The sequence below is a fragment of the Nomascus leucogenys genome, chromosome 15 (genome assembly GCF_006542625.1).
Source record: "Nomascus leucogenys isolate Asia chromosome 15, Asia_NLE_v1, whole genome shotgun sequence".
In the NCBI taxonomy this organism is placed as follows: Eukaryota; Metazoa; Chordata; class Mammalia; order Primates; family Hylobatidae; genus Nomascus; species Nomascus leucogenys.
This window is the reverse complement of record NC_044395.1, coordinates 38,883,377-38,894,248: the sequence shown is the minus strand read 5'-3', so window position 1 is coordinate 38,894,248 and position 10,872 is coordinate 38,883,377. Positions and strand designations below refer to the sequence as shown.

At 34.1% G+C, this 10,872-nt stretch overlaps 1 pseudogene; it reads left to right on the top strand.

The window, feature by feature from the left end:
- Nucleotides 1-3,163: 3,163 nt before the first annotated feature.
- On the top strand, nt 3,164-10,408 carry LOC100582481 (annotated as a pseudogene).
- Nucleotides 10,409-10,872: the final 464 nt, after the last annotated feature.

Sequence of the window (10,872 nt, the reverse complement as noted above, 5' to 3'; positions counted from 1 at the left end):
TGTGCATAAAGATGGGTGTTCGGCCAGGTGTGCTGGCTCAGGCCTGTAACCCCAGCACTATGGGAGTCCGAGGAGGGTGGATCACTTGAGGTCAGAAGTTGGAGAACAGCTTGGCCAACATGGCAAAACCCCTTCTCTACTAAAAATACAAAAATTAGCCGGGTGTGGTGGTGCATACCTGTAGTCCCAGCTACTCAGGAGGCTGAGGAACCCTGGGGGTGGAAGTTGCAGTGAGCTGAGATTGTGCCACTGCACTCCAGCCTGGAGAGTGAGACCCTGTCTCAAAAAAAAAAAAAAAAAAAAAAAAAAAGGGTGTTTATTATAGACATACACACACAAACACAAAGGAAATATCTTAACTGTCCATTTTAAAATAATCGACTGCACAGCTATTCAAGATCTCCAAGACATGTTGTTCACAAAAACAAAATAAAGTTGTCCAATAAAATATTTGATTTATATTTAGAAAAAATTGCATGCCTTAAATCCATGTATATAAATACATATTAAAAGATCTTCAAGAACAAGTATCAAACTAGTAATCATGTTTACCTCTTAGAAAGGAAAATTAGTTTAATTGAAAAAGGTGAGTATCAAATGGAATTTTAGCATTCTACTTTACATATTTTGGTACATATGAACTTTTACTATCAAGCATATATTTATGTATGTTGAAAAGCAATGAAACTAAAAATGAAAGTCAAGAAGCAAATGTATTTTAAAGGTATCTATAAATTATCTTTAATAGCAATCATTAGGTAAAAGCATTATTGTAAGCAAATTTCAAGCTCTTTTATACACACTGTATTATCACACTTTATCTTCACAACAATTCTATGAGGTACAGAAGTAAGGTATATATTATTATTCTTATTTTGTACTTGAAGATACATTCTTAGAGAAGTTAAGTAATTTGCCATACTTTGTATTATTGCATTTACTGAAAATGCAGCCTCTTTCTTCCTCATGAGAGAGAGGCAGATGTAATGAGTTTGTCTTGTAAGTGTGGTGTACGAAAGTTCAAAAACACGCACAGATAGGCATGTGGCTATAGCCTTTCTTGCAGAGTTTGCAGTTATAACAATCCATAGACTGAGAATTGTGAAGAAAATCAAGATAATTAGAACTATTTTAAGGTTATGATATAATCAAATAAAATATGAATGTACTTTACAAACAGTAAAATGCTATGCAAATAGAAGTTATTAGAGTGGTCTCTGTTGAGCAGCAGATGGCTTAGCAGAACTAGAAACCCGGAGTAGAATTCTGGCTGTAATACTTCCCAAGCATGTTTCTGTAAAATGCAGTTAATATTCTTTACTTCCCATCCCATATTCCTACATTATGTGCATATAACTATGCATACATACATATAGGAATATGAGAAATAAGTGAGATGATACATATAAAGGCATCTAGTGTAGAGCCTGGCAAGTTATACATGCTCTGTGGATACTAGTTCTATATGAAATTCATTTTAAAAAAAGAGACATATAGCATAGGTCAGACCAAAGCAAAGCAGAGGATTGAGCATTGCTAAAATTTTGGTGGTAATTGAAGACCCCAGTGCCTCTAGTTTTTTCTGGTGACCTTGGAGATATGTTAAAAAATATCAACAGACAGAGCTATCTGAAATAATTTTTAGAGAAAAGCTGTCTTTGTGTTTGAGTATATTAATCTAATCATTTCAGACAATGATCTCTATTATTGTGATTTAATCTAGCAACTGTCACTTTTGCATTGAGTAAATTAATTTGTCTCGGTTTGATCACAGCTTCTAAACTACACAGCTGTGGACATGTTGCCTTCCTTCTTTGATTCATTGAAATTACTTTCACATTCATGGTATTTTCATGACTGCTTGATATATTGCTTCAAGCATTGGTAAGTAGATAAAGGATTTCTGGCGGTTTGGGAAGGATGAATTTGTCCTGCAAGATATTACATCTTGATGTATTGCTATTGAATCACCTGGAAAGTATTGAATGAACTGTTGAGCTTTGGTACCTATTTTCAGTGTCTAATGTTGGGTATCTAATGTACATCACACTTATGTGGTATACATAAATATAAATAAATATAAACATAAATATAATATATAATATAGAAATATGTTGTATATAAGATAAATATATACATAAATATAAACATAAAGTTGCTTATAATTTCAAGGTTATCTACTGCATTTCTACTCCAACTTAGGACAACAAAAGGGTGTATAAGAGATAACCACCTCTCCTTGACCTTAATTAAAATTTGTGTTTTGAGCTGAAAACTAATCTAAAACCCACATTTTCACTTAGGGTTACAATCTCTTTGAAATATTCAGACTTGAAGATAAAATTGAGTCATCTTCAAAACGACTTGAAAATTTTTTTGCTTCTTTCTCCCTTGCCATAGCCAGATGAATTTGACATATCTTTGCTAACAATTTTTCCATCCTAATATTAATGCTCTCACACCTCCTTTAAATCTTTGCTCAAATGTGTCTTTCTTCAGGCCTAACTTGAATATCCTATTTTAAAATTTATATACATCCCTGAACTCATTTCCTTTATCCTTCTCTAATTGTTTCTTTTTTACATCACTTATTAACTGTTTCTTGTCATATAATGCACATATCTGTTGTTTATTATCTGTGGCTCTTAGCTAGTATGTAAACTCCATAAAGGAATCTTGGTTGACTTTGCCCACCGATATGTCTCGAGCATCTATAAGAGGGCTTGGCACAAAGTAGACATTTAATAAATATATATTTGAATGAATGAATGAATATGCTTCATAGGTGCCTCCTTAGGGAAAAAAAAACTTTTTTTTTTTTCAGACAGGGTCTCACTCTGTCACCCAGGCTGGAGTGCAATGGTGTGATCATGGCTCACTGCAGCCTCAACCTCCCAGCCCAAGTAATCCTCCCACCTCAGCCTCTCGAGTAGCTGAGACCACAGGCCTGCACCATCATGCCTGGCTAATTTCTTTTTATTTTTTGTAGAGACGGGGTCTCACTACTTCACCCAGACCGGTCTTGAACTCCTGGGCTCAAGCAAGCCTCCTGCCTCAGTCTCTCAAAGTGCTGGGATTACAGACATGAGCAACACTGGCCTCAAGAAAATTCTTGATCTGATTTGACAATGCTCATAAGAACACCATTTAATCACAAGGGAAAATGGTATTCATGGAGACTGTTTTGGGTGAGTGAGTGACTTTCGGAAGAATATGTTCTCTTGGTAAAATATGTGACTAGGTTTAGTTCTAAAATGTATATTCATCTCTTTGGAATGCTTTCATATTATTTGTGATTTAGAATACCCTACTAGTTCAAAATATAACATCTGTGTGGTTATATGCAAAGATGAAAAACTAGGAACTTTTTTTTTGTATTACCCGAATAGAGATCTTTGATCTCTATGTTTAAATTTCAAAGCTTGAACTCTAGAATCACAGTGCTGTGTTCTTAGATGCTATTCCTATACTCCAAAGGTCTTAAGGCAAATGAAATACTGGTTTTTTAAAATAAGAAGTGAAGTTAGAGGAAATCTCAGAAAATGGTGTCATGCTTAGCAGTAATTTGATGGCAGAGAAGAAACATCAACAAAATCCTTCTTTTTTATCTCTCACATTTTAGGGCTACAGTTTCAAAATAGGTAGACTTCACATATGTTCCTAGGCCCGCAACATTTACATAAGGTAAACTTGAATAGGAAAATTGAGGGGAAAAAAGAGAGAAGGGGTTGATTGTGAAGTGTTGCCCTTCAGAGTTGTACATGGCCCAATTTTTAAAATTAAGCCCTTGAAACATAGCTTAAGATGTAATCAGTCAATTCTTTACTGAAGGTAGATTCTTTAGGAATAGCCAAACAAGTCTAAACTAATGCAATTCACTTAGAAAACAAAAAGCCCAAACTAAACAAGAGAAACTAATTAAAGATTTTTGACTTAATAACTCATGTTTGTTCTAGAATAAAAGAATTTACTGGACAGTTACCTTCTTCATCTACATTGTATTTTGGTAAATATTTATTGAAACTCTCTTTTCCACAAAGGTTTTAAGGTGGCTCATAACAAAAGCTACATGAAATTAAAAGAATAAAAGACCCAGAGAAAAGGTTAGACCAATATGCCAATGTTAATAGAATCTTAAGATTTGGCCCTGAGCTTTCTGGCAGCCATATATAAAATTAAACACACCATCAGTTATATCGTTCTCATTATCAGGAAGGAAGAATCACATGAGTCTTTCAGAAGAAACAAAAGCTCTTTATAGCATTGAATTACACACAAAATTTCTCACTGAAATTTTATATAAAAGATACAGAGTAATATGTAAAATTCCTCCGTAATTTACATGACTGTTTGTCATGATAATTAAAAAAATAAAAACAGAGGACACCATCAGAAATAAGTACATGATCCTTTGGGAGCGCTGGATAGGAATAATTAGCTCAGCTTAGGGGTATAAGGTAGGCTTCCTGGAGGAGTTGATACATGAACTTAATATGCGTAAATTATCCAGGTGAAGAAAGAATGGCAGGGAAGGGCATTGCAAGCACAGTAAACGGTACACCAATTCTTTGCTCTTCTAGTACTCTGATGTTCAAATAGTTATGACATATTTAATTAGGATTTGGTTTCTTGTTTATATGAGTAATTCAGTAAAAGATGCAGTCACTACCATTCTAAAAACCTTAAGTAATTCCATCTTAACCTAAATTTGGCTTGGTTCTCATGAGAAAAGATGGAAATTGGTGAAAACGACTTGTAGGTAGTATAGTTTAACCTATATAATGTGCTCGCAGCTGTCCCTCACACCCTTGCAACATTCCTAACATATAAAAAGGCTCTAAAATGGGATTAGGAAGGCATGAAGTCCTCATCAAAAGAACACAAATTAGGTCCTTCATTAGGGGTTAGAGCTTCAGGTGCAAGGAATGTGAGGATTATAAGTGGGACTAGATTGGAGCCTTCACAATCTTTTGATCTTCCATCCCACAACTCTAGAGGAATAACCAGTAAGGGAAATTTTCTAGGTCACTCATTCCTATCTTTGGTAGCCAACTATAACCAAGATGATTTCTAGAATAAATAAAGCATGCATGAATGGCTTAGAATGGCTCCATTTTGAGCCTGTGGAGAAGAGCAAAAGATGTAGATAAGGCTGACATATTTTCAAGCCTGATTCAATAGAGTAGATGATAAGATGGGAATTTCATATAGCTGATGCTCCAGCTGTAAAGATATTCTATTTTCCTAAATTGTCATCTCTGGATGCCTTGATAAACTAGTATAATTGCTGTGGAAGGCAGGACAAAACTTAGAAATTGGGGGTAATGAACATATGAGGACTAATATTTGTGTATGTGGATGATCCTCTTTTAATACTGTTTTGAACCAAGGTGAATCAAATAGATACTTGGAAACAGATTGTTAAGAGGATTTTAAAAGTCTAGTTTTGAACACATCATGCCTTCTTAATTTAAACAGAAGGCTTAAAACCATCAAGTTTATTTGCTGAAATTAATCCTGGGGTGTTAACTAGCTATATTATCCTGATAAATTTATTTAATTTCTTTTTGCTTCAATTTTTACTTCTGTACACAAGTGATAATAATATCTATCACATAGTTTTTAAAAAATATGAAATGAGTTAGGACATGCTAAATGCTTCTAATAGTGCTCATCATACAGAAAAAAACTTTAAGTGTTAATTCTTGTAGAAGTTGTGGTTGTTATTATGTAGAGACCCCTGAATATAGACCTTCTCACTTCACTTCTTCACAAGAATAAATATCTATTGAATGGATGAATGAATGTTTACTTATTTTCACCTTACCATAAAAAATAGCACTTTTTTTCACTGCTGAAATGGATTTTCTGTAGGTAAATATAATTATCCAGTTTGTAGATTCAAGGAATTTAACACTAAAAGGAATAGGGTGGAAACTGGAGTCTTTTAAGGAAAGATGGAAGGGCCATACAGAGCCAGCTAGAGACAAAATCCATCCAATAGCTTTCATTATTTAGGATGTGGACAGGTATTCTCACAGTTTCCTCTGTTATTATTAGTTGCTTGACATTTAATACATTTCTAGAGCAGAAAGAAGTAAGCAATAAATATGATGCACTCATCAATAAAGAGATGATGCAAACTACAATAATTTTAAAAAGCATTTATCAAACAATGTAAAGGAAAAGTGTGAGAGGCTAAGGAACATAAAACTAGATGATAAAATGAGATATAGAAATAAAATGGAATTAACAAAGAAAGACTCAAAATCAATGATATACAGAAGTATCCTCCTTATCTGCGGTTTTGCTTTCCAGTTTCAGTCACCCACGGTGAACCTCAGTCCAAAAATCTTAAATGGAAAATTCCAAGGATAAACAACTCATAACTTCTAACATTGTGTGCTCTTCTGAGTAGTGCCCAGGATGTGAATAATCCCTTTGTTCAGAGTATCCATGCTGTCTCTGCTACCTGCCTGTTAGTAACTTAGTAGGCGTCTTGGTTTATCAGATCACCTGTCACAGTATCTCAGTGCTTGGGTTCAGTAATCCTTATTTTACTCAATAGTGGCTACAAAGTACAAGAGTAGTGATGCTGGTGATTTGGATATGTCAAAGAGAAGCTATAAAGTGCTTCCTTTAAGTGAAAAGGTGAACGTTTTTGACTTAATAAGGAAAGAAAAAAGTTGTATGCAGAGGTGGCTAAGATTTATGGTAAGAATAAATCTTCTCTCTGTGAAATTGTCAAGAAAGAAAAAGGAATCTGTGCATAGTGTATATAGAGTTTGTTTCTATCTACAGTTTCAGGCAACCACTGGGGGTCTTGGAATGTATCTCCTGTGGATAATGGGGGACTACTCTATAAAAAAAAAATTACAACCAGAGGACTAAAAGTTGAAGTAGTGAAAATAATAAAATAAGATAAAAATGATATGAATGTATAACAAATGCATGATATTAGGAATAGCTAGTAAAGAAATGAAAAAAATCAGCTGGGTGAGGTGACGAACATGTAGTCCCAGCTACTCGGGAGGTTGAGGTGGGAGTATCGTTTGAGCCCAGGGATTAGAGACCAGCCTGAGCTACACAGCGAGATTCTGTCTAAAAAAAAATTTTTTAAGTAAAAATCCATATAGGTTAAAAGGGGGAAATAGTTTAAAAGGGTAATCAGAGGTTTCAAATAAAAGTAGAATATAATGTCCAGAAAATGTCACCTACTTTTGTCCTCTGAAGTTCTCTCAAAGACTCCTTAGCCACATTCGCTTAGAACACAGACCAGTATTCCTTTACCCTGTTTTATGCCTTAAGCCTTGAATGCAGTCTTTAAACTACAGCTTTCAATTCATGCAGATCCAAATTCTTTCCTCGAACACAGCAAAAAGTCAGGTGTTTCCCCACTCTGGCCTCTTGTTTTAAAACTTTAGCTTCTTGATATCATTATTACCGGAAAAGTATCCCATGTCATATGAGGAAGTGCTCCTCAAACTTTAGTCTCTGTATCCCCTTAGTCAGGCAAAACAAACAAAAGTAATCTCTGGAAAGAGTGGTGTTGAGCTTGAAGATAAATCAGTAAAATGTTGGTTTTCTAATTTTTATGTACAAAGTATTTTTTTCATTGCAAATACAAATATATCAGTGTTTGCATTTTATAGAAATTCATATTCTTTAAAGGTCAGCCAGAATATACTCTTAGGATAAATTACACAGAACAGCATTTGGCTAACTATACCATAGGATATCAATTAGGGTTATGTGAAAAACGCCAAATAAACTTAGAAAATTCCAGTTTCTAAATAAGTTAAACGGTTTTGTTTGCTACAGAAAACTTCCAAAACACCAATATCTTTTATACTTCTCTAAGAATGGGCTCTAGTACCTTCTATATTAACTTGAAAATGGAGTCTCTTTCAGTATATGTTGCAAAGCCCAGAACTAATATTTCATGAAATACACTTTGAGAAACAGTTTCTAGAGAAAGAACTATATAGAGAGGTAGAAAATCTAACTATCTAATCAAGTCTCTACAATGTCTGAATCCAATTGTGTTACTAAAGGAATAATAGGAAGAATTCAAAAAGCCTGACATTATATTGAAATGGGAAGAGAAGCTTCATATCTGGAAAAGTGATACAGCCAACTGAACTTTCTTTTAAAATCTGAACTCTCTGAATAGAGCACTACACGTTTTTAACTTCAAAAACTTAGAGTAGTTTGAACATGCTTCTTTGAGGTGAAATATGCCTTAATATGTTTTGAATATAAAATAAAAGAAAATAAATATACATATGCAATGTCTTATTTACTGAATAACTTACTTCCAGGGTCAGTTAAATTTGGAGATCCAAATCTTTATCCTTTTTTTTTTTGAGATTTTTGGTTTTTCTCTATGTCACATGAAGTGCTCGTGTCATTGCACAAGTGCAAATAACTTCTTGAGGAAAGAAAAACTGCTATGAAACATGCCAATATTTTATGCCCCAACTGAGACATCTGTGCACACAACTGACATTCAGAACTCCCTGGTATACATTATTTCATAAGCCTTTGCATATTTTGCTTTCAAGCCCTATTATTATTGATTTAAAAGAAGTGAAACTTTTTTTTTTACAAATATTATCTACTACCTTTGAAATGCTAAAGTAAGAATCTTTGAAATGAGTTTGGAAAAATCTTGAATAATCCACATCATCATAGACATGTAACACTCAAATGAATTCACTCAGTCACTGCCCTTTAACAGCTGTGTTTTTTCTATAACATTTAATTTTAATTTTTGCAACTATATTTTAGTATAGTTAGAGTGCCCTCTCTATGAATATACTTTCTGGATTAGAAAAAGGACGCAGAATATTTTTCCATAACAAAGTCATTTGGGTTGAATTGTCAAAATCTAATCCTCATAACACCACTCTCTTTTGATTTTGTAAAGTGAAAAAAGACATCTACTTTAACACACTCAGAGCAGGATTAAGACATCTTTCAAACCTTCTGATCACTCCAAAGATTAACAAAAATGCCTTGCTAACTTTAACCAAAAGACCAGATGTAGAATAATCTTCTATTTTTCCAGCAAGTATTGAAAGGCAGGATTATACAAATGGAGGCACACAAATATAAATGGGGGTGCTCTCTCTCTGTATCTCTCTCACTACTCATACATACTTTTTCTTTAGTGCTTTGAAAACTGACATGTTGCTTTTAGGTTAGTATATGAATCAGTAATGAGTAAAAACTACTTTGAAGATTACTTAATGTTATACTCATTCATATTGGAGATAATTTTCCTTAATATTTAAGTTTCATGTTTTTCAAGAATAAATGTTAAAAATCAAGTTTAATTTTTAAACATACATAACCTCTGTGCCATTCTGTCTTCACTTCCCATTAGTTCCCAAACAAAGCCCTACACAATCTTTTGTTGATTTCCTTACTGTTTAGTAGAGTAGATGTCCTCTTATATGCTGTGAATAGAAGTGGTAGTTGGTTAGTTAATTTAAGAAAGAAAAATAAAATTGGGTTAAACAGAATTATGTATGTATGTTAAACAGAATTATGTATGTATACATTATATACATACATATATAAATTATATTTTTTAACTTAAAACATAATTTTAAAATTTATTTTTAATGTAAAGTTTATAATGTGCCAGCATTCACAAATCTTTTGATGTTAGGGCCAAGGCCTTTCTTTTTGATATGGTTTTATTCTCTGAAGTCTTTCTTGCATGAATCACATACATAATGCATTTTCTGGTTTCAGTTTCTGGTTTCATTAAAATGGAATGGAAACTTAAAGACACAAGGCAATTTGAGTGCAAAATCCTTATACTTAATGATCAATTGGTTGATTGACTGCAATCCTCCTTCCGTTTTTCACATTCTTAATTTGACAGCATTTAAAAATTGTTTATTGTAAAAGATATTAAATACACAACATATAAATAAAGTCTCTTCTGTGATGCTGCCTATGAAGGTGGCAGCCATCTCCTATTCAGCATCATAGCCACATTCAGACCCCTCATGGAGCCCAAGATTGTCATAAAGAGGATCAAGAAGTTCATCATCGGGACAGATTCATATGTCAAAATTAAGTGTAACTGGTGGAAACCCAGAGGTATTAACAACAGGGTATGCAGAGGATTCAAGGGCCAGAACTTGATGTCCAACACCGGTTATAGGAGCAACAAGAAGACAAAGCACATGCTGCCCATGGCTTCCGGAAGTTCCTAGTATCCAATGTCAAGGAGCTGGATATGTTGCTGATGTGCAACAAATCTTACTGGGCTGAGAATGCTCACAATGTTTCCTCAAAGAAGAACCACATAGCCATCATGGAAAGAGCAGCCTAGCTCATAATCAGAGTCACCAATCCTAATGCCAGGCTGCACAGCAAAGAAAATGAATAGACAGGTTGTGTGCACGTTTTACTTGTGTTTAAAGAAAACCATAAAAACTGCCAAGAAATGTATGAATGAATTAAGGAATAAGATAACAAATATTGGCATATACAACAACCAGGTTAAAAAACAGAACACCACCAGTACCTTAAAAGCTCTCTTTGTTCCCCAGAGGCAACCATTAGGCTGGGTTTTATGAGAATCAGTCTCTTGCTTTTCTTTGAGGTTTTGCCAATCTGTATTATAAACCAAAAAGTATCTGAGACAGGTCTCAATCAATTTAGAGTTTTATTTTGCCAAGGTTAAGGACTATGACCTGTGACACAGCCTCAAGAGGTCCTTCCTGACAATATGTGCCCAAGGTGGTTGGGTTGCAGCTTGGTTTTACACATTTTAGGGATACAGAAGTTACAGGCAAAGACATAAATCAATGCATGGAAGGCATACATTGGCTCAGCCTGGAAAAGTGGGAT